We start from the raw sequence: 23,322 nt of genomic DNA on the forward strand, positions 1-23,322 counted from the left end.
AGTGAGTATAGTATGACTGACTAGAAGAAAACTTCCCATTATCTACATAACAAGATGGTGACATTAGAATTTCATTTTGGATTGTTATGCCACCAAACTACAAATCAGAGCAGTTTAGATTAACTGAATTTCAACACAAAACTATTGCCTAGTTATTTCATTTCTGCATATACATGAAATTAAAATTGATGGCTAATTAACCTGCAAAAGCTAAGTGATTTATACCCAAGTGACTGCAGACCACTCTTAGTATTCATAATTTCCAGTGCTCAAGTTCTTTCTGTTGATAGTTCATCTAGCTCTAATTAGCTTCATATAAATGCAGGTAAATATTTCTAATGTCTAGTTTGAATTTTTATATAAATAATTTTGAGTAGGTAATAGACAAGAATCACATTATGTTGCTTTAATAAAGTATTCTTATATACTCTGTGTGAATGACAACTTGAAAATTGTACAGACAATTTTACAGCCCTGTAAGTAGACAACCGGTCACCTTGGAAGGCTCCAGCAGAATCACCATCACAACTGGGCGAGAAAGATTCAGGAATTATCACCAATTAAGGAAAGAGTATTAAATCAATATCAGTAGGTATAATCATTCTTCAGATTATCTAGGTAACAGAGAACAGATGTTGAAGAAATAGGCCCAGAGGAGCTAACTCTGATGAGATCAAGAGTCATTAGAGGACAGGTTCAGAAGGGTGGTACAGAGATAGACCTTACAGAGCTCAAGAGCAATGGAATTGATACCGGAATGGGCATGGACATAAGTGTCTTCTACTTCACACCTTTGTCTAAGGTCAGTATGACCTGGCCTCATCACTTCAGGCCCGGACTAGTCTCAAAGATCAAACACACCATCTAAATCACTCACTAGGACAAATCCCTAGAGCCAAATCCCAGAGTTTCTCACCCTTGGCACTAGTGACATTCAGGGCAGATAATTCTTTGTGGTTGGGGGTGAGGAGGTGGACAGCTACCCTGTGCATTGTAGCTGTTTAGCAGTTTATCTGGCCTTTACACACTAGAGGACAATAGCACTTCTCACCACCAGTGAGAACAACCAGAACTGTCTCCAAACATTGCCCACTGTCTCTTGAAGAATGTACAAAATTGCCCCCAGCTGGCACCACTGATTTAGAGGAAGCCTAGAGATTCTTTACTTGGACCATTCATACAATCTTAAGTACAGATAAAACCCTGAGAACCCCTAACCTCTTCCCTGCTACATGAATCCTTTCTGTAATGACCATAAGAGATTACTGTACAGCTTTTGCTTAAAAATTCCTATAATGCGAAACTCTCAACTTTACCAGGCAACCAAATTCATTTATTGCACAGTTCTATTTGCAAATTCTTCCTCATTATTGTAGTGATATCTGCCTTTCTCAAAATTATACTTATAATGCCCAGTTTTACGGAAAAAAAAAATCTTTCTTCCACAAAAACAGTCCTTCACATTTAAGATGATAACCTCTCCACCTTGACCCTTTTGTCGGTCAGAACCACAAGGAACACATAAACATTTTCAATCAAAATTTAAGTTCTCAGTGGTCAAGGAGCCACCCAAGCCATCCCATGGGGATAGAGAGAAACTGGACCATCTCCCAGCTCCAGACAGGTCCAGCCCTGGATCATATATACATTTACAACAACATTTAAACTTCTGTATCCAAAAAATACACATATAACGTATGGAATAACTTTTTTTTTAAATAATTTCCTTTACATTTAAATAGTCAATTTCTGATAAATTAAATTTTTTTAAAAAGGATCTACTCCCTCATTGGTGGACTAAATGATATACCTCCTTCAACACAATGAAAGACTTTACATTTTGCTATTTTACTATATTCACTGCTTTCTTACATGTAAATTAGCCCTTCATCTTGTATAATTTTTTTTGTGTATGTAATTGATGTTTTGAATTCAGGGTTGCTAAATTCTAGAATATGTTTTTAAAGTATCTAATAAAATCAAAGCATATAAATTCCCCATTTAGAAAATATATTTTAGAAATAGCTTAAGGCAAAACGATTTTTATAAGACCTTAAATCATTTGTGTTTTAACTATATAATTAACCTCACATATCTAAAACTCAGCTAGCCAACAAGTCTAATTACCTAAAATGGTCTCTAAGCAAAGAAACCCTTTGTTCAAATAAAATCAAACCTGAAAAGAACTGTAAGTAAAATAAATGAAGGTAGAAATGCTCTGCCTGAGGTACTGCTTTGTCTCCCATATATACCACACTATACAGTTGTTCCTGGGAGGCTCTGCAAAAGCCTGGACATATGTGAAGAATACCTTAGAAAACACTATCAAGGCACATACTAAAATGAGGTAGGCGAGGGGGAAGTCACTGTACCCTTCCTCCTAAACCCACTCTCTCTAAATAAAAAGTTCATAGACTGGAAAGAGAGATGCCACAACAACTATGCAATTGATTTGTATGAAAATATCCCAGGTCTTCTCTCAAAGTAAATTTGTTCTTAGTTTACATAACATTCTAGCAAGGTGAGTTAAGTTGTTTTAAAAAACAAAGCCAATTCATCATAAGAAGAAAAGGAAAGAGAGGGGATGATGGAGAGAGACATAAAAATAATAATGAAGTAACAGTTGAAAGCATAGGGGAAAAACTGGCAAGAGTGATATACTGTTTGCAAAATTGGCCACAATTTCTCCCATCCCTGTATGCCTACCTCCTTGCAATATGACTTTGTTGCTCTGCTCGTTAGAGTTATAGACAGAGCCTAGTTCCCCACCCTTCCTGGGTAAGCCCGATGATTTGCTTTGACCAACAGAATGTGGCAAAGGTGACACAATGTTATTCCCAAGCCCAGGCTCCACTCTCAGCGCTTGGAAGCATGAGACCACTATGTAAGGAAGTCCAAGCAAGCCAACTTGAGGATGAGGGACCAGGAAGACGGAGAAGTGAAAAACTAACTCAGTATCATCTCAGACCATGAAGTCCCCAGCCAAGGCACCAGAAGGCTGTAGATGCGTGAGTGATCCCAAGAGAGACCAGTAGAAGAGCAGCCCAGCTAAGACCAAACTAAATTGCTGATGCACAGAATTGGAAGAAAATCAAACTGTTGTTTTAAAACCACTAAGTTTTGGGGTGGTTCATTACAGAACAATAGATAATAAAAAGTAAGCTAGACCCAAAAGTAATAGTCATCTGGAGACCAGTTAGTGCAGAATAAAGAGCCCTACCCAATTTGATAGGTCCTAAATGTGTAAGTATTATGGTATTATAGAATACTTCATATTAACAATATGAGTAATCAACGATGCCAATTTGTTTAATATGTTCTAATTAAGAAAGAGAAATATGTGATACCATTCAGAAACAATTTAATCTAAGACTATTTAAAATATTTTAATGAATCCAAGACTTACAGAAAACTTGAATTTTTGGAGTACTAAATAACAATGAACTCTATTGGCCTTATTGGCCTTAGAGAGACAATCAAAATTGCGATATATAATAGAATAAAATTCTTTAGCACCTCTACTTCCTTATATAGTCCATCAGTGTTAAATAATAAGTCAATTATAGATCTATAAAACCTAGAACATATTTTTAACAACTTAATAAAGATGCATATTTTGGCTGCTTACACATCTTTATCCAATATCTTATTCAAAACGTTGGGTGAAAAATATAACTAACCAGTTGTTGTAACTGCAGAAACTCTGCATAAGTGAACCACAGCTTCAGTCTTTCCTTCCCATAACATTCCACAGTGATGTAATAGAGGGGGATATTTTTTAAATACTTAAAATAAGACCAATTAAGCAAATACCATGATTACTAGCATATATTTTTTTGCCTCATAACTTGCTGTTATAGCCAAAAGAAAATACAAAAAAGAAAGAAAGAAAAAGGTGTTCCACGGTGTGATCAACATAGGTTTGTGTGTTTTCCTTAAAAGAAAACTCTCCTTCACTTAATCATCTATAGCATAGCCCAGAAAGGAGTGACTTGCCAATGCAGGTCTTCTGTGAATCAGGCTGTAGCACAGCTACCACCAAACCTACTACGTAAGTACGTGGAAGTCCGAAACAGGCTGCTTTTCACTGGCCAGGTACCTGGAGGAGACCACCGGCTGGCCCCACAGGTCCCCAGCAGGACTCTAGAGGGTTTACCACAGTCTAGCAAGGACAGAGGTTCTCAACCACTTTGTGTTCTCAGAGCACTTGGGAATTTAGAAATTAAAACACAGAACAACACTAAAGCCAAAATAATGGTGCCTGCTACATAGTTTTTAAAATATTAGTATTCTGCCAAAGTACCTTGAAATATTAAACTTGTGTAGACTAAACTTTTTTATTCTGGTTAAGTACACTATGTGTATGTAATAAATATTCTTAAACTAATATTGAATGTGACTATTCCTAACAGATGTTTCTAATTAGTCTCTTAGTAACACTACCACAGGTTACATTGTGGATACTTTAGGGAAATTTGCCTTCACTGTGAGATTTGTTTTTACACTGTTTCATTTAATAAATCTTCATCTCTGCACAATTATGGAAGTAATCTGTACCCTGAGATAGGAAGAAAAGCACAAACATTTAAAAATCCCTGAATGAGTTAAATGTACCATCACGTGCCTTTCGATAGTCCTAGGGTAATTTGAGATTAGTAATTATAACAAATTTTCACAATTCTCAATTTTTATCCATTCTATACAGACATGTGCTAATAGCTTTACTAAACTCTAAATCACAACATTTCACAAATTACTACATATTACTCTCAGATGCAGTGTCTGAAGTTTTGCCAACAATCTGAAACAGAGTATGGACTTTTCAAACCAGATACACATCATTTCCTCACTTTATGAAATGTTACTACCATTATATTTCAATAAAAGTATTACAAAATGAATCACATTGTAAATGACTAGAACAGTAGTTCACAACCACCTGTGCAAATATAAGTGACCAGCTCGACCAAATGATAAAAGGAAAATGAAGATTTAGTACAATTAGTAAGAAAGTGAATCCCCATGTCCATCCTCTCAAGCCTATCTGCCAAAGAGATTATCTTTGTCACCGTGGGGAGGACAGGCTGGAGCCACCAAGGCACTCACTATTTCTCCCAATAGCCCAATTCCCTATCTTTCAACCAACAGCATGCTGAGAAACGGTAAGAGGCACAGCATTTGATATGGACCCCAGTCAAGGGAGGCACACACAGCAGGAACAAAATCTAACTTAAGTTACTATGTTCAGCTAACTTTTATCTTAGATTTAAAAAATAGGGGATTGTGTCTCATTCACCTATCTCTAGAGCCTAGCATATTACATCACAAATGTTAATTAACTGATTTTTTAAAAATTTAGCTATGCATAGCTTGCTTTATCAAACATTCAAAGAACATCAAAGCTTCACATGAACTACGGTGTTTAATTATGTCTCTACAGAAATGGCAATGGTTCCATCCTACTCCAGCTTCGGATCCCCCCAAGTATTCATTTTGACACTAGTATCTATGAGGTCTGACAATTAAGTTTGTGAACTTGTTGCAATGATGTTGGTAACCTTTTCTGATATCAGAGAGATTATTCATTATGAATTTGTACCAACTGGAAAAACAGTTAACCAAGTTTACTGTTTGGAAGTACTGAAAAGGCTGCATGAAAAAGTTAGATGACCTGAACTTTTCACCAACAATTCATGGCTCTTGCATCACGACAATGCACCAGCTCACAGGGCACTGTCTGTGAGGGAGTTTTTAGCCAATAAACAAATAACTATATTGGAATACCCTCTCTACTCAATTGATCTGCTGCCAGTGACTTCTTTCTTTACCTGAAGAGAAAGGAAATATTAAAAGGAAGACATTTTGATGACATTCAGGACATCAAGGGTAATACGACGACAGCTCTGATGGCCATTCCAGAAAGAGTTCCAAAATTGCTTTGAAGGGTGGACTAGGCGCTGGTGTCAGTGTATAGCTTCCCAAGGGGAGTACTTCGAAGGTGACCATAGTGATATTCAGCAATGAGACATGGAGCACTTTTTCTAGGATGAGTTCTTGAACTTAATTGTTAGTCCCGTATGCTATCCATGATCTAGATAACTACAAAATCTTCTAGCTGGTTTTTTAGTATTTAATTCTCCCAATCCATAGTAAACTGACAGACATGTCTTCCTAATGTACCATTTTCATCATTCCACTCTTACTCAAATATCTACAGAAGGTCCTTATTGCCTACTGAAAAATCCACAGCCACAACTCCACCAAACAATCTGTACCTATCCCATCTCACTTCATATTACTCCTTAAAACAACCCTGTTTCAACTACACTCCTAAGTCTTCCTTACAACTGTCTCCACACCTCTATTTTTTTCCATCTGTTAATTCTCATTTCTTCTTCTGAAGCCACCACTTCTTTCAGTAGCACATACAGAAAGAAAAGAGATAACATAGTCTCTCACTTTTGCCAGAGACATACTAGCAAAAGTGATTTTAACTGAAGAATAATAAGTGTTAAACAATAAATACTGATTAAAAACACAGTAAGAGCTCACAGAATGCACATTCAGTACATTTTCCCCTGTTTCCCTGAAAATAAGACCTAGACGGACAATCAGCTCTAATGCATCTTTTGGAACAAAAATTAATATAAGACCTGGTATTATATTATATTATGTAGACGGGGTCTTATGCTATATATTATATTAAAATAAGACCAGGTATCATACTATATTATATTACATTATATTATATTATATTATATTATATTATATTATATTATATTATATTATATTATAAAAACCCAGTCTTACTGTAGTAAAAGAAAAAAGACCGGCTCTTATATTAATTTTTGCTCCAAAAGACACATTAGAGCTGATTGTCCGGCTAGGTCTTATTTTGGGGAAAACACAGTACTGCCTGAGAGAGTTTCATGGAGAAGGTAGAGCACACAGGTAGAATTCAGAAAAGAACTACAAAGAGCATTTCATATAGAAGAAACAATATGAAGAAAGAACAGCTATAGAAACAAGTATTATATTGTACTTTGTAGGGAAGCAGTAGGAAGAAAACTTGAATAGACAAGAATGGAATAACTACTTAAATACTAGGCAAAGGTCCTGGACTTGATAGATCATTTGTATGAATATTCAATACACTCATTTAATGAACAAAGATTAGTTAGCCAAGTAAACCTATTATAGATTCATAAGGAACTTTCAGAAAGAGGCATTTTAGCCATAAACAAAATGAATGGGAGAGAGGAAAAAATAAAAGCAAGGGAAAAGACCACCCAGATTATCTGCAATAATTGTGTCAAAAGAGGACAAGAGTCCAGAAATGCGTAACAGCACTGAAGCTGGAAAGAAAAGGTTCATTCTGAAAATTATTAGAATGATTAAGAAAAACCTAAAAAAGACTACACAGAGGAGAAAAAGGAAAAGAAAGAATAAAGGCAAAAATAATTTACTCAGACAGTGTAACAAGAAATAGTTAAGAGATTCACTCTGAAGTCACCTTTACTGACATATGTTTTGTTTTTGTTTTTTTCGGGGTTTTTTTTTTTTTTTTTTTTTTTGGTGTGGGAGGGGATTCTGCATAAATCATTCATGTTTCTGCATGTCTTATATGAAAGACACCACCTTTTGTTCCAGGCTTTCTTTGAAGGAGGTCTATATACAGTGAATAGCTTTAGAAGATAGAGTGTTTTGCTGTGGAGGAAAAAGGCATGCTCAGTACCCATTATAAAAGATTTGGGTTCCCCAGACTCAGAGTTATTCTCCTGTCATTCAATCTACTGTGTTTGCAGGTGTTACCTACCCTTCTACAGTTTACCCTGGGAAAACTGAGGCTTAAGGAACCAACACAAGAAAATGATAATATTCTGTCTACTGATATTGTTGTAATAGTCTCGTGTCTCTGACCAGAAATCTCATGTCTTCTGCCAGCATCCAGGAAACTGGCAGGACAGCTTTTTAAGCCTTCAAGTAGAGTAAAATCCTGGACAATATTCCATTTATCAAGAGGGTGATCATATGGTATTTAATTAATTTCAAGTCACAGTTTTCTGTAAAGTGAAAATAACATCTACTACATAGGTTATCAATATTAAACTGAGTGAAAAAGTCCATATAAATAAATTAGCACAGTGCTTGACAACAGATATTGATCATTATTATTTATACACAATGTTACACACACATATGTGTAATATAAAAGTATATTTTATATACATACACATATGGTTTGCCACTTGCCCCTCAAAAGCTACACAAATTAATAAAACTCCAAACTACTAAATGGCAATGATAGAAATACTTTCACAGAATTTTCTTTAAAATAAAAAAAACAAATGTGTGCCTGTGTATGTATGTGTGGGAATGTTTTTAAATTTCCTACTATGTCTAAGAATATGTAATCATATGACAGATTCTATTATAGTATTATGCTTGTATAAAACTCTTTCTTGTTTTTAATTTGAGAGGTTTATTCAGCTATAGGGATTTAGCCATACTAATACACCAACACCGTATTTCCCAGTCCTTCACAGGCTGGGAGGGTTTTATTTGAAGCAAGTTAGCCAGCACCAAGTGATCAAATGTAGGCACAATAAACAATCGCCAGATAATGGTTTGTCTGGAATTAGAGTATACCTGACATTCTGAGATAGATTTGTCAGTTCTCACCCATATAGTTCAGAGGCCCTGATCACGTATAGTCATAGTATATTCTAGTAGGCTTGCTCTCCATAGTAATCCCTCTGGTCCATTTAGTAATTCTGTGTATGTGATATAATACCTCTTTCATGGTCATTACAATAAAGTGCCTGGACTGCTTAATGTAAATTCAACATTAATACATTTTAGCAAACTAAGTGAATTTTTTAAATGTACTAATTATATATGTAATTTTTTCAAGTATCGGGTTCCTGAAAATATGAGGGAAAAAAGGCACGTTAAAACCTAAACCTAAAGCACTTCTCACATTTCCCGATGTAGGAGCTTTGAGAACATACAGCTGACGTTAACTGTCATCATACAATAAAATTAACTCTTCCAAGGAGTAGTAGGCTCCTATGAATGGACTTAACAATTACCATGTTATATTCATTAACTGCATCAGGAAAGATATATAACTCGCAAAATTACAGGAGGATGAAAGCCAAAGAACACTCTGTACTGCATGAAATTTTAAGTTAGTAAAATTTAAACTGCATCTACTAAGACCTTAGTTAAAACCTCAGTAAAATGGCAATATATACTATACAGAGTTGTTATATTTTCTTTTCCAACAGCAGTTTATTAATTTTTCCATACCAAAAAAAAAGTTATTGGAACATGAAATCTGTAATAAGACAGTATTTTTAATAAAACTTAAGTTGCACTTAAAATTACAACAAATAAAATTTTACATATGTTACATATTCCTTCTCCAAGATAGAAAGATGTAGCAGGAACAAGGTCTTCTGGGATTCAACAACTGGATTTATAATTCCTACCAATGTGACTTTGGGAAAGTTATGTAATTTCTCTGTACCTCAGCTGCCTCGTGTGCAAATAGGAATAACTGTACTTCATTTACTTAGCAAGAGTAAAAAGGAAAATAAAAATATTTTAAAATAACAGCACTAACATATGTAAGCAGCTTTTCCCTCTAAAATTAAAAGAATACAATGGGATATTACTCAGAAAAAAAAAAACAAGAGCTGTCAAGGCACAATAAGACACGGTAAAACATTAAATGAATATTACTAAGCGAAAGAAGCTAACCTGAAAAGGCTACATACTATATGATTCCATCTACATGACATTCTAAAAAAGATAAAGAGACTATAAAAAGATCAGTGGTTGCCAGTGGTTTGTGGGGAGGAAGGGAAAGGTAGGTAGAACATGGGATTTTCAGGGCAGTGAAACTACTTTGTATGATACTTTAATGATGGATACATGTCATTATAGATTTGTCATAACCTATAGAAGGAACAACACCAAGAGTGAACCCTGAAGTAAGTAAACGATGGAATTTGGGTGATAATGTGTCCATGTAGGTTCTTCAATTATAACAAACGTAATACTCTAGGGATGTTGATAACAGGAGAGGCTGGGAGAGCAAAGGGGATAATATGGGAATTCTCCACACTTTCTGCTCTACCTAAAACTGCTCTAAAAAATAAAGTATGTTAATAAAAAAAGAAAAAAGAGAAAAAGAAAGAAACCCTAAAATCATAAAAAAACTTATACACTGTAAAGATAAATCATTATGTAACTGATGATCTTGATTTCTATGATTACCAAAATCCTAACAAGGTAATTCAAATAGGTTACTATCTAATACAGTTAGATTATAACCGAAAAATAGGATTTTTGGATGTGTGTGGAAAAAGCCTAATGCACACCCTCCAAAATGCACATATTAATAATAAATATTTAAGTAGATAAGCTATTTCCTATTAGAAATAAAAATTAACTATCATCTCATAATTTAAAAACATTATTGTAAGGTAATTATCAAGTCAAGAATTAGTAATAATTACTAATAATATTTAAATGAGGCATTTTGAAATACTATTAATAAGACTTAAAGAAATAAGCAAGTTATACTGAGGATTCAAGTGAAATCCCCTTGTAAATAAACGTGCTCCAAAAAAAAAGATTCAAAGGTTAATAATGGCAAATTTCTCTCATGGTTTTAGGAACCCAAATTCTTTTTTCCCCTCCTGTCATTACTCAGGCCTACTCTAATTTCCTAAAATGCCTCAACTAGAAATCTGTAAGTGTCCATCTCATGCTACAAACTCAGTAATGATTAAATACTACTACTGTACGCTCAATTGAGTAAATTATTGTTCATTCAAGTTCATAGTCAGTAGTTCCAAAGTGAATGCTTGTACATAAAACAGAACTCTGAGCAGAGGTCACAGCTTTCTATGTTTATAGCTTCCCCACACAATTAATCTTGCAGCTGCACTTGATTAGTTTTTGACATGAATGCACTGTCTCAGAGAGGTCAATACAAGGAGATTTCCATCCTCTTGACACTCCCTCTAACCTATGCTATTCAGAAACATTAAACCACTTGTAATAGCATTGCACAAGGAATTCCCAGTGTCTAGACTCTAAGAAAGTTCTCTATCGTTAGTGCTGCATTCTTTAGACTGCAAAAGGTAGTCTGAACATGTCCATTTCTTTATGAATAGCTTTTGAAAAAACAAAAGTTCATTATCAACCAACAGCCCAAATTTCCAAGGATGACATCATATCATTACAGCAAAAGCAGACTGGAAAAATAAGAATAATGATTGCAAAGCTAGAATTTGAGGTTAAATTATTCTCCTTCAAAATATAAAGCAGTGATTTCTCTTCATTAATATAGAAATTGTGACAAAAGGTTGTTCATATCAACGATTATGTTAATACAACAAAGATATAGATGAGCACTAGAAAAGTAATACACAAATACGAAAGCCATTCAAGTACTAAATTATGAATTTTCCCAAAAGATAGTTCCTGTAGTATTTCACAACTTCTTCCAAATATAGAAAAAAAAATACACGGTTCAAGCAAATATATAATATATAATACACACACACAGATATATTTTACACTATAGCTTGCGTAAACTGATGTTTTTATCCAACAAAAATGTTCACAGAAAAGTATCACATTACAGTTTAACAGTTAAATTAATGTAAAATGTAAAAAAATGTGAAAAAAATGCAAAAAAATTATATATGCATACATATATATAACTATACACACAGTATACACACACACACACACACACACACACACACACACACAAAGGCAATTACACAGAGAGAAAACATACATTCTGTAGTATATTCTTCTCATAAAATTAGCCTGTTTGTAAAATAGCGTAACTGCAGACTAGTAGGTAAAATATGCCTAAATGCAGAGAAAAGCTTGTTTCTATAAGGAGCAATAGCTTGAAAATGTTTCTACAGTTAAAAAACAGCTAATGAAAAAAATTACAACTTTGTTTTTACAAAATAAATGATTTCATACCCAAGTCACCATCACTGCTGTCAATGTGCATGACTTTATTTATGTGATCCTTATTAATTTGCAGTATCCTTGCTGAGTGCCCCTAGTTCAGCATCTGTGAAAACTGCCATATGCTTTCCCTCCCATTGGTGTAGGCTTTTAGCAGTAAGTTAATCAGCGAGGGGAGGAACACTATGATAGACTTGATAGATTATAACAACTGTTAACTAATGCTCTTGGACTAATAAAGTGACGTAGTCATAAGGACTTCTAACACTGTTGTGAACTTTTGGGATGTGGGGTTGTGGGTAAAAAAAAAAAAAAAATTAACTACCATAAAAGAATTTTAGAAGATACATATAGCTACTGCTCAAAATGTAGCCAATAAAATAGAAGGTTTTGTAAATGACAAAAGAACTACTGGGAATCTCAAAAGAAGCATTTATTTCTGTCCTGAAAACTTGTTGAACAATTTCAGATTGCAATCAATAAGTAGAATCTAACGTAAGCTAACAAGAGACATACTAATATAAAGTGGTATAGAATACATCGTTTAACTCTAAGTTGAACTCTAGTGCCTTTTATGACTACTTGAATTCTACAGTTACAATAGCATCATGCAAAACATGCCTATAAGGTGAAACTAGGAATTATAATTCACAGGGCTATCCTAAGAGTTTATTTTTTTCTAGCCTGTATATAAAGTAAGCCACTCCTAAATTATTACAAAATAACCAAGAACCTTAGCACATCAAAATCTTTCTTCAAACATATGATTAATTAATGTCACCACTTAAATCTTTTACATTTCCTATCCTCAAGCACTATAAATTCCATTTATAAAGGTAGCTGAAGACAAATTAGGTTTACTTCATAGAAGGTGGGATTTCTAAAACAGAATGCATCTTTATTATCTCCCCAAAAAGGAAGTAAAAATCTTCATTTGAATTTTCTTCCCAATTTGTAAATCTTTTGTCAAGGAAAATGGGAATGACAGCTCAAGAAAGACAAAAGTTGAGAAAGTACAATATTTTCAAAGATGTGATTCTGTTGTAACAGGCATGACCTACACTGAATGCAAATCTTAATGCTTGTCTAAGCTTTATTTCCACAAGGGGTGCCAAAAAATGTGTACAGGTGGACACTTTAGTCAACGTTGCTCAAGCAGTAGTTTGCCGTAATCAGAAGTGTCTGAACACCGATGATAACCACTCTGAGCACCTCTTGTAATTGCAGAAGTTAAATGTGACTTGCATTCATCCTTTGCTATCAGTATATACTGATATTACAATTTTTATATTTTCCTTTCTTAAAATGTGTATACATTTTTTTGGCACTCTCTGTATTTCCCTACCCAATAACATATCTTTAATTGAAGAGCTTTCTGATTTTCTCAGTACTGACCATTCATGTCATGTTTTTAAATATTCTTATGATTCATCCTAAAGGATATTGTATTCAAAAATGAGTATGGAATGAAAAGCTCTGACAAGGCATTAAAAAGCAGAATCTTCAGAAGTATATTTGTAAATCTACACAAAATTACTGATAATGATTTAAGCTTTTAGGGCAATTTAACATCTTTCCAAATTCTGGTCTCAGCCTCTAAACCTCACCTTCTATTACGCCCCTACATAACCTCCATTAAAACAGATTTATTAAAGTTACCAAACTTCTTTTGTTTTTTTCCTATTCCAAATTCCTCCTAAATACTGGGGAAAGCATGAAGTTTAGAATTAAAAAGAATTAAATTTATCACTCTATCCCAAAGCCTAAACACTATTGTTATGCTAATTAAGCTTGGCCTTGTATTCGAATTTCTTAAACACTTATTGGTCTTCAAACTAAAATTGAGGTCCTGGGAGCAAAAGGACAATGAGTTCCTAATCTCTGTATGCCCTATGAATTGTAATCAGTATTTTCTACATTGATCTACATACCAATAGTAATTTAATATTTTATATTTTCATATCACATTACAGATCATATTGACAAATAATTTTCCTACTATGTTGAGGTCACTAAAATATTTATGTCCATTATCATATCAATAGTCAAAATTGTCTGCCAGCTGAAACAGGCTATTTTCAAACTCTCTGTTCACTCTCAAAGGGAGGGAAGATAGGAGAGAAGAAGGGAAAGAGGGAGTTGCTTGGGTTGTGAGATAGAGAAGGCTACATTAAACAATAGTGACATAAGTTATCTGGGAATACCTGTACTTATTGTAGGCACCCTAGAGGTCAATTCTGCAAATATCCTGAAGGCAGAAACCATGTTTTAATTTCATGTGTAGAGAACTTAGTACAGAATAACATATACTTTGGTGCACTAGCAAATGTAAAAACTAGAAGGACCAGATAAAAGTCTAAATGTGTTTTGGTTTTAAATGTTTAAATAATTTCAAAACCCAACTTTAGAATACTGCTTTTGTTTTACTCTGACCATTATAAACATGTTGTAAAAGCATAAAAAATTTTAAGTGGTTAATCATCTTTAAAACTCTTATTTTTAGATACTTATATCCTGCTGATATTATAAAGAACTTTTTACATATTAGTTATATGTAAGAAATAATCAGATGTTGATCAAAACTCCGGAACATACACTGCAATCTATTCCAAAACCCCTGTAGTTACATACTGGTTTTCATTTAAAAATGTGTTTTTCAGTTGATTTGGGGGAAATATCAATACTACTTACTACATGTTAGGTCCAATATAAACTTTTGAGAACAAGCCTTAGAATCAAAAAACTTTCTACTGTAATAGGAGAGAATTTTGTTAAGTCTGTGTCCACTATATGATTGGAGAGATTCTTTTTTAAATTTTGCAGAATGGTACATAGCACTGAGCTGAACTAAGATGCTGCAGACTTTAGCCCTGGTGGATGACTTTGGAAGTGCTTTGAAGTCCAACCACATCTGCTAGTTAGTTGTCTTACAGCAGCGTTTTGTTGAGTTTAACAATTATGGGCAATAAACAGCAGCTTTTTCAGCACTTCTCTCGATGAAGATCCACATTTGCTAATTTTTTTTTTAACTTCAGCATGAAAGATGTTCCTTTTTTCTGTGAAGCCAAAAAAGGTTACTTTTTCATTAAATGCAATGGAAGTAAAAACCTTAATTAGAAGTCTTAAAATTCACACAAGAGCATGTTCTTTTAAAACCATGTTTCGCTGATTGAAAACAGACTTTCTATGAAACTTTTAAAAAAATAAGCATGCATGTCATAATTTGAACATTACTACATTAACCTTCCAGTAAGTGAAAAAAGCAGAACAAGACTATCTTACCACAGGAAGATTTTATCATTTTACACAACAATGCTTCAATATACACAAATTAAATAGAAATTTATTGGGTATCTATTTTATCCTAGGCATGATCTAGGCCCAGTAAAATTCAAAAAAAGTATAATATATAATTATCCTCACTAACGAAAACTTAAAACATGAATGTGAACTAACTAAAAAATAAGTAAAACTAATTTAGTTCCTAATTCTTTTTCTGACTATATAATGAAAAAAATTCAGATACTCTTTATGTCACAACCACAAAATTAAAACTTTAACAGCTATTCCCTGGGTATTTAGTAGCAATTAATTAATAGTTATTCCCCACCCCCGAGAAAAGGGTTCATTTCCAATTATTAGCACCAATCTAAAATAATTTGGATATCTGCAGTCCCATTAATATTTAGCTCTAAAGAAACATTAAATGAGAAAACAAAATGGAAAAACTTGAAAATGTTTTGTAAATTACAAGGAAAGTGGATAAAAATTAACAGAGGCTATTTAATAATCCATATCTTAATCTCAAGAAAAACTGTAGAGAAAGTGATTTTATAAATTTCTCTTACAATTTTTAGACATCTCCTAAATATTTATTCAATGAGATCTTACTACTACTGTCCTAGTTTAGAATCTACTAGACACAAGATCCTCAAGAGGAAGTACCTTGTTATTTTCACTGTTGTATCTCACGCTATCTGAACTTAAAAATGGACTATTTGATAAAAAAAGGAGTGAATACAAAAATAATGTAAACCTGACAACCAAAGTATTTATTAAAAACAATATGACTTGTCTCATTCACACATAAAATCAAATTCTTACCAATATATAAATTGATTTTATAAAGAAATAAACTCAAGCACGATTGTTTAAATGAGAATAGATACAAAAGCAACAAATTCAAATCGTTATATCAAATTACATGAAATGAAGCTTATCTCTCTCATTTATAAGTAATATGATGATTGATGTCTTCAAATAGCACTCTCACTACAAAAGAAGTAAATACGTGTTTCTTTGAAAACTCTTATATTCATTCCTATTTACCTAATTATCAATGCCTCCATCTGCAGGTTAAAAAACATGTACAAATATAAAAGGTATACTTCTCTTTAAAGAAATTATATATTTCTGATGTTTGTCTATATATAAAATATGTAAGTATGTAATTTCATTTTTATTCCCACTGGCTTATAGCACAAAAACAAAAGATAGAGTCTTCTGAGTATAAACTTGCTTTCAAAATTTATCTTTAAAAATACTGAAATTGGTACCAGAAATGACTTTAAGAGAGACAGAAAGTCTACATAAATCAAATATTATGAAAGAAACAGAAAAAGTAGTTACACAGTTCCCAACAAAAAAGCCCCAGGCCTAGATGGTTTCTGAGAATTCTAGCATACTTTTAAAAACTGTAAACACCCAATGATACTTGAAACTATTCCAAAAACATAAAAACATAAGGAACACTTCCAATTATTGCTGTAAAGAGAGTATAACACTGATTGCAAAACCTAAAAACAACTTCATCGAAAACAAACTACAGCACATGTCATTTATTAACATTACTGAAAAAAATCCCAAATAATGGATCCCAGCAAATTTTTTTAAATCCCAGCAAATTTGTAAAAATTGTATACCATAACAATAGTGGTTTTAAAATACACAGCACAAATTCCTTACACTCTTCCCTTCAAAGGGGAAAACCTACTTCCCCTCCTCTTAAGTGTTGCCTGTACTTAGTAACTCACTTCCAATGAGCAGGATGTGACAGAAGTGATAGGCAAAGTGGCTTCCTCCTTGCTTTCTGTAGGAACACACACTATGGGGAGTGTTAGGGTACCATTTGTTTTTTAAAATCTCTGAAATTCGAAAAGATTTTGAAATTCTTTAAGATTTCTAAGTGTTTGCATGTGACTAAGAGTCAGTTTCAAGTTTTCTAATTACTAAAATAGTACCAAAAAAGAAACAGTTTGCTTGATTCTTGTAAAAATACACATCCCCCCCATCAGCCCTACTCTCTCTTTCACCAATACCATTACCGCCACTACTTCGCTTCTCTTTTAACCAAATGGTTTTCTATTTTCCATGGCATTATCAATAATAATCCTCAAAGACAGAAAGATAAACTGGAATTAGGCAGTGACAGTACTTCAGAAAGAGGGTGATTATGTTTATCAGGGAGAAGTAAGAGCTTTGAAGTCTGGAGAACATCTGTAAGTAAACAAGCAAGAAAGAATTTGAGGCGTAGATCGACTTTGGCCCTGACAAGGTTATGAAATAAAGTGAGTAAGATTTTTCTAAAACAACTCTCTTAGGAATGAGTAGGTTTTCAAGTATTGAAATAGCTGTTCCTTGTTATACATGAGTGAATTAAAAAGAAAATTTCGATCTGCTGCTCTATCTTTGGCCTTTCATAATGATATTTTTAAATCCTATTTTAACAGCAGTTTTAAAATGCATTCTTCCCAGTCCTATAAATATTTTTGTAAATAAACATTACCAGAGGGATGTTGCCCATTGAGATGTTCTATCTGCCATGCTCATCACTATACAAACTCTTAACATGTTTAAAATAATTACTATGCAGCTGAGAATGCCAGGGATTCCTAGAAGGGAAGTGTGAAAAGGTCATGAGTACAGTTGGTATATTATAGGTAATAATCCCATGCATGGAATTAGTTAAACCTTTAAACAGCATGACACCATCCAATAATGAGACTTTCTTAAAAAATACTTTCCTACTTTATACAACCATAAAATAAATATATTGCATTGGAAAAATGTAATTTTTTTATAATTCAAAGAATAACGACTATAATATTTGCCCTTGGGAACTTATGAAGTAATGAAATAACATACAGAAAGCAATTAAAAAACAATACAAAATCAAGGAAAAGTGACTAGCATGGAATAGAATACCCCAGAGGGGAGAAATATATATGTGTGTGTGTCTATATATATGCATGTATGTATGTATATATATAGTTAAAACAAGCTAGAAGGCATATAAATATATGTGCATATAATTTTAAACAAAGAGTTTGCATTTGCATTAGTCTGCAGTAAATTGATATTCATAGTCAATCTTCATAGGATGCTCATAAGATTAGTTTGAATCAACTGGGCACACTACAGGAGTCATCAGAAAATAATAGCGAAGGAAAATATTTTAAAGATGGGGAATAGCAGAGGGTTGCAGGTAACTGAGACTCAAAACTGGCCATAAAATTGTTTCACAAAATTGATAATTCATCTTCCCAAGCAGGTGAGCGGACTATGTTTGCAAAAAATTACCATTAAGACTTGACTTCTTCAAATTTGAAATTTGGAAACTTTTTCAATAATTATATTCCCTTCATGAATTTACAGGATAAATCAACGTCCAATGTTCAATACTGGAGTGTAATTCAACCTAAATCAACAAATCCTTACTAAGGAGTATGGAAAATTCTGTGGAAAAAAATCGTAAGTATCTATATATCCTGCCCTGGAGGGTTTACTATCCCCTAGTTTTAAAAAAAGGTAATAATAAGGCTAAAATTTTTTGTTAAGGAAAAAAAAATATCTATTAAGTTTCATCAATCATGAATCTTGAAAATGTGCTATCATACTATCTAATTTTTCATCATTCATCTTCTAAAACCTCAAATTTGGTATAAATTATAAAAATATGAATGTTAACAAAAGTGATATTTGAATGCTCCAACATGAATATAACAAGCTTGATTCACATTTAAACAGAAAAAGTAAATACTAAAGTAATAAAGAGATGTTTTCCAAAATACCAAGAAACTTTATAATGGTTACTTTTTCTCATTTCTTCAGTGAAATCTCTGACTATAGCCTGTACTCTTTGTAAGCTGCCAATAAAAGTCACAAATCAGAGGAATAATTTAGAAAACCTAAGAAGAAGTTAAAAATGAAAAAAAGACGCTGAAAATAGTGACTTTTTTTTAACCTATTAAAAAAGCCAAAGATCAAAGTGCCAGTGTTGGCAAAGGTGTGAGGAAAAAAACATTGTCGTAATATGTGCTGCATTATAAACTAGGCCTAACTTTTGGGACGGCAATTTGGTCATATTGATCAATATTTAAAATGTACACCTGCTTTGACCCAGCAATTCCTCCAGAAATCTATCCAACACAAGAATAAAAAAAGTGCCTCGGGGTACATAATCAAAGATGCTCATTTTACCAGTAGAGAACTAAAATACTGAAAATAGCCCAAATGTTCAATGTTAAGGAAATGAGTAAATAAATGATAGTGTATCTGCCCTACACAATAATTATACAACAGTTATAAAGAATAAATTGGATTGGGGTATGTATCAACTGGAAGGAGGTTCATAATCTACTTTTCTGTAAAAACGGTAATATACAGATGGTGTATGACCCCATTTTTATTATTATATAATATATATATATATATATATATCGTCTTTTTCTATGTTCATACAGATATGTGCCTGTATATGTGGATAAATACAAAACAGTCAAGAATATGTGGATAAATACAATACATATGCGATAAACACAAAACAGTAAAACTCTTTAACAGTGGTTAATCCCAAGTGGGAGAATGAAAAAGAGTGAAAAGAGGGGACATTCATTTTTTACTTTATATATTTCTGCACACTTTGAAACTGCCAAATAGCATATATTACTTTTATATTTTTCTATGAAATAGAATGGAAACATTAAAAGACAGAATAAGGAGAAGCAGAGAGTGATTAAAAAACAAAACAGAATTCTAGGCTATATTTTATTTTTTCAGATTTGACTTAAAATTAAATTCAATTAATCTAGGAAATTCTGTGAATTACTTCTTTTTTTCATTCAAGCTTCTGCATGATATTGGGGGTGGACATAAAAAAATAACTGTGCAAACTGTACTGGCTCCCTTTCTACAACACTAATGAAACAGGCATCCGAACACCATGGAGTTATCCACTAAATTTCACCATCAAAGCAAAAGAGGAATTTGTGATGAGACTTTCTCTCACTGTTCAACTCTGAATTTGTAGCTGGGAATTCTGAATAAATAATCTTATTTTTAAATATCCTGTAGCATAAACCCAAAGCACTCTTTCTAAACAAAGTCAGATATAGACATTAACTGAGTTTCAAAGTATAATATAGGCTAAGAAGGTTTAATTTTGAGACTGGAAAATATACAGCTTCTAGCCAGACATAAGTAAAACTTTGTGTTAGGTGAACAAACAGTAAAGGAATCAGCCTTTGTTTCTATTGCCACAAATAATAAGTTGTTCAAACAGCATAGTGATGAGAAATTTTCTTTACAGTTTTATAGTTTGGTTGGAAAATGCTCCAATCTTTGAAATATAAAATTGTAAAAGGCCTAAAAAGTCAAAGATTCTCAATAGTCAAAGTACCATAAGCATAAAGCAAATCAAATGGGAGTACATGCACACATAAGCGCACGCAGAAACACACACGTACACAGTATGTTTCAGGTCATATTACGGTAATCATTATAACAGACCACATTCTGAATGGCCTCAAAGACAGGGCAGTTTGAGGATCCATGGCAGGTAAGGTCATGATCTGAAAGATCCCCAAAGCCCATGGCAGGGTTACATTGAGTTCAACAGGATCTCTTAGATTTGGCAGTTCCAACCCAACCACAATACTTTATCACAGGCCATAACTATTTCTCCATTCCCTGTTTTCATTTCATGTGAACACATTAATCAGAATCTGGCCTCAGGTACTCCACTCAGCCGACTCTGTACACATGCATCCCCCTCCGGCCTCCCACCCCCCTACCCCCATTTATTGTCTTTACCTCAGAGATTTTCTGTGAAGTACCCCTATGTAACCTCTGACATACAAATTCAAGCTAAATCTCTGTGGGAAATAAATTGTAAGAGTTTTATTAATGAACTCTTTACTTGGTTTGACATATCTCCTTCCCTTTGAGACACAAACCAAGCATTGACATTTCTAAACATGTAAAATCTCAAAGTCAGAAAGTTTGAGAACCCAATGGGATAAAATATTCTTAACTAAGCATTTGGTCAAACTATTATTTTAGCTACAACTCATTTACTTAAAAACCGTGAAACAAAGTATCTATAATACTAACCACACAATACTAAACACATTTTCTAGTATATCATCTTTAAACATTGGGGGTTTTTTATCCTTAACTTTCCCTATCTCTTGTTTTATAAAATAATTTTATGTTCAGTCCTACACCAATCTTAAGTCTAAACGCAGCATACCACTGAGTGAAAAATATTGTACCATAAATCAGGTGACTGAAAATTACTAAGTTTCACAAACAAATTTTATAAATCATAATTTTATAAATCTTTGTTTTCCTACTTATAAATGGAGACAATTGTTTAAAAGTCTATTATGAAGCTAAATGAATATTATAATGCTAATCTTTCTAATTTTATATCACAAACATCTAATCATCTTTGAAGATGAACTTTATGCTAAATAACAGAAATTCCTAGTGAGAGAAACTAAATCCCAAACTGCTGACTTCCATAGTGGACAAACCTTAAAAAGTGATCCACTCATATGTCCTTTAAAATCAAAACTAAGTCAAGTCACAATTTTAATTCATGGGGAAGGGGTAACTTTTAAAGATGGAAACATTTTGTAAGTTAAAATCCTTTCTTAAATTAACCACGGCTCCTGGGAGACAAGGTTGATTCCATCTGAGGCCAGCAAGTGCACAAGATGAACACCCCAGAACACTGCTAGGGTCATATCAAAAGAATTCGGGAACCAACTTATCGAGGCTTCTACTGGCCAAAGAAGGGACAATCTGACCATCAAGAGGGATTATACCGCAATGGATTACAACAAATGTTTAAATCTCTGACTTTATCATAATAATTTTAAAAACCTTATTACTCATTTTTGGAGCTGGTTTCTAGGAAACTGAGAGATGAGAGGAGGGGGAACCAATCAATTAAAACAAATTTAAGATTTATTAACAAATTGGAAAGTTATTTGCATTCTCACTTTAACAAATGAGAGGTGACCAGCGAAATATGAACACTGATTAAATATCAGTGTAAATAAGGAAAATTTTAAGTGAGATAAATGACATTGTGTTTATATTTCTTAAAGGGGTGTCCTTGTCTTTTATTGATACATACTAAAATATTTACAAACTGAATGATATATCTGCAATTTGCTTAAAAATAATTGAGGAAAGGTAACAGGAAAGTAGGTGGAGATATGGATAAAAGATACTGATAATCAGTGTAAAATTATTACAGCTGGAAGACGGCTACTCTTTTTTTATATAAGTTGGAAATTTTCCACAATAAAAAGAAAGTTTTAACAGAAAAATTCTTTCATAATGTAATAAATGACACCCTAATATTTTTTATTTAGCAGAGGATGTTTGCCCACTGAGGGGTAAACCAATGTGCATTAGTACTTCTATCTTCGGTATTCTAAAATCTTATAAATCAATGCTTATTCACAAGAGTATTCAACAACATCAGCCTTTTATTGAGCATATACCACATTCCAGCCATTACGCTAGAAGCTATAGGCATTCACTATAGAAAGCAATATGTGCAGAATAAAGATAAGTTCATTATATGTAAATCCCCTTACATACCACAAAAATATTTAAGAAAAAAATGAGGGAAGCATCTAACTAATGCTATGAAATACATGTAAACACAATTTGTCATGTCTATAAACACAACACAATTTCTCATGTCTATGGTTTCTGAAACATACTTAACATTAGAAACTCATTCATTTACTAGGTATATGGATTAACCAGTAATTTTCTTTAAAAAAAATCATTCTGTATTGCTATTGTTTTGAAAGACCTAAGGTAACCAGTTGCTTCTAAGAAATTCTTACCCTAGAAGGCATTCTGTCAGGCAAAACTACAGATTAATTCCTCACTATGCATTTTTCAAAGAGCAACATGAAAGGCATACTCTATTACTATTGAAGATTGAAACCTCTATTAAATTAAAACATAATTAACCCAATCATGGAAATAATACCAAATAGAAAAGTTATC

General features: G+C 33.1%; 1 protein-coding gene across 1 annotated transcript in view; it reads right to left on the reverse strand.

Annotated features, from left to right (window-relative positions):
• The window catches only part of TMEM135 (transmembrane protein 135), a 215,770-nt gene that overhangs the window by 91,686 nt on the left and 100,762 nt on the right, over positions 1–23,322 (reverse strand). The window lies entirely within an intron of this gene.

The sequence above is a fragment of the Rhinolophus sinicus genome, chromosome 14, assembly GCF_057876585.1.
Source record: "Rhinolophus sinicus isolate RSI-liver-muscle chromosome 14, RSI-T2T, whole genome shotgun sequence".
Taxonomy (NCBI): Eukaryota; Metazoa; Chordata; class Mammalia; order Chiroptera; family Rhinolophidae; genus Rhinolophus; species Rhinolophus sinicus.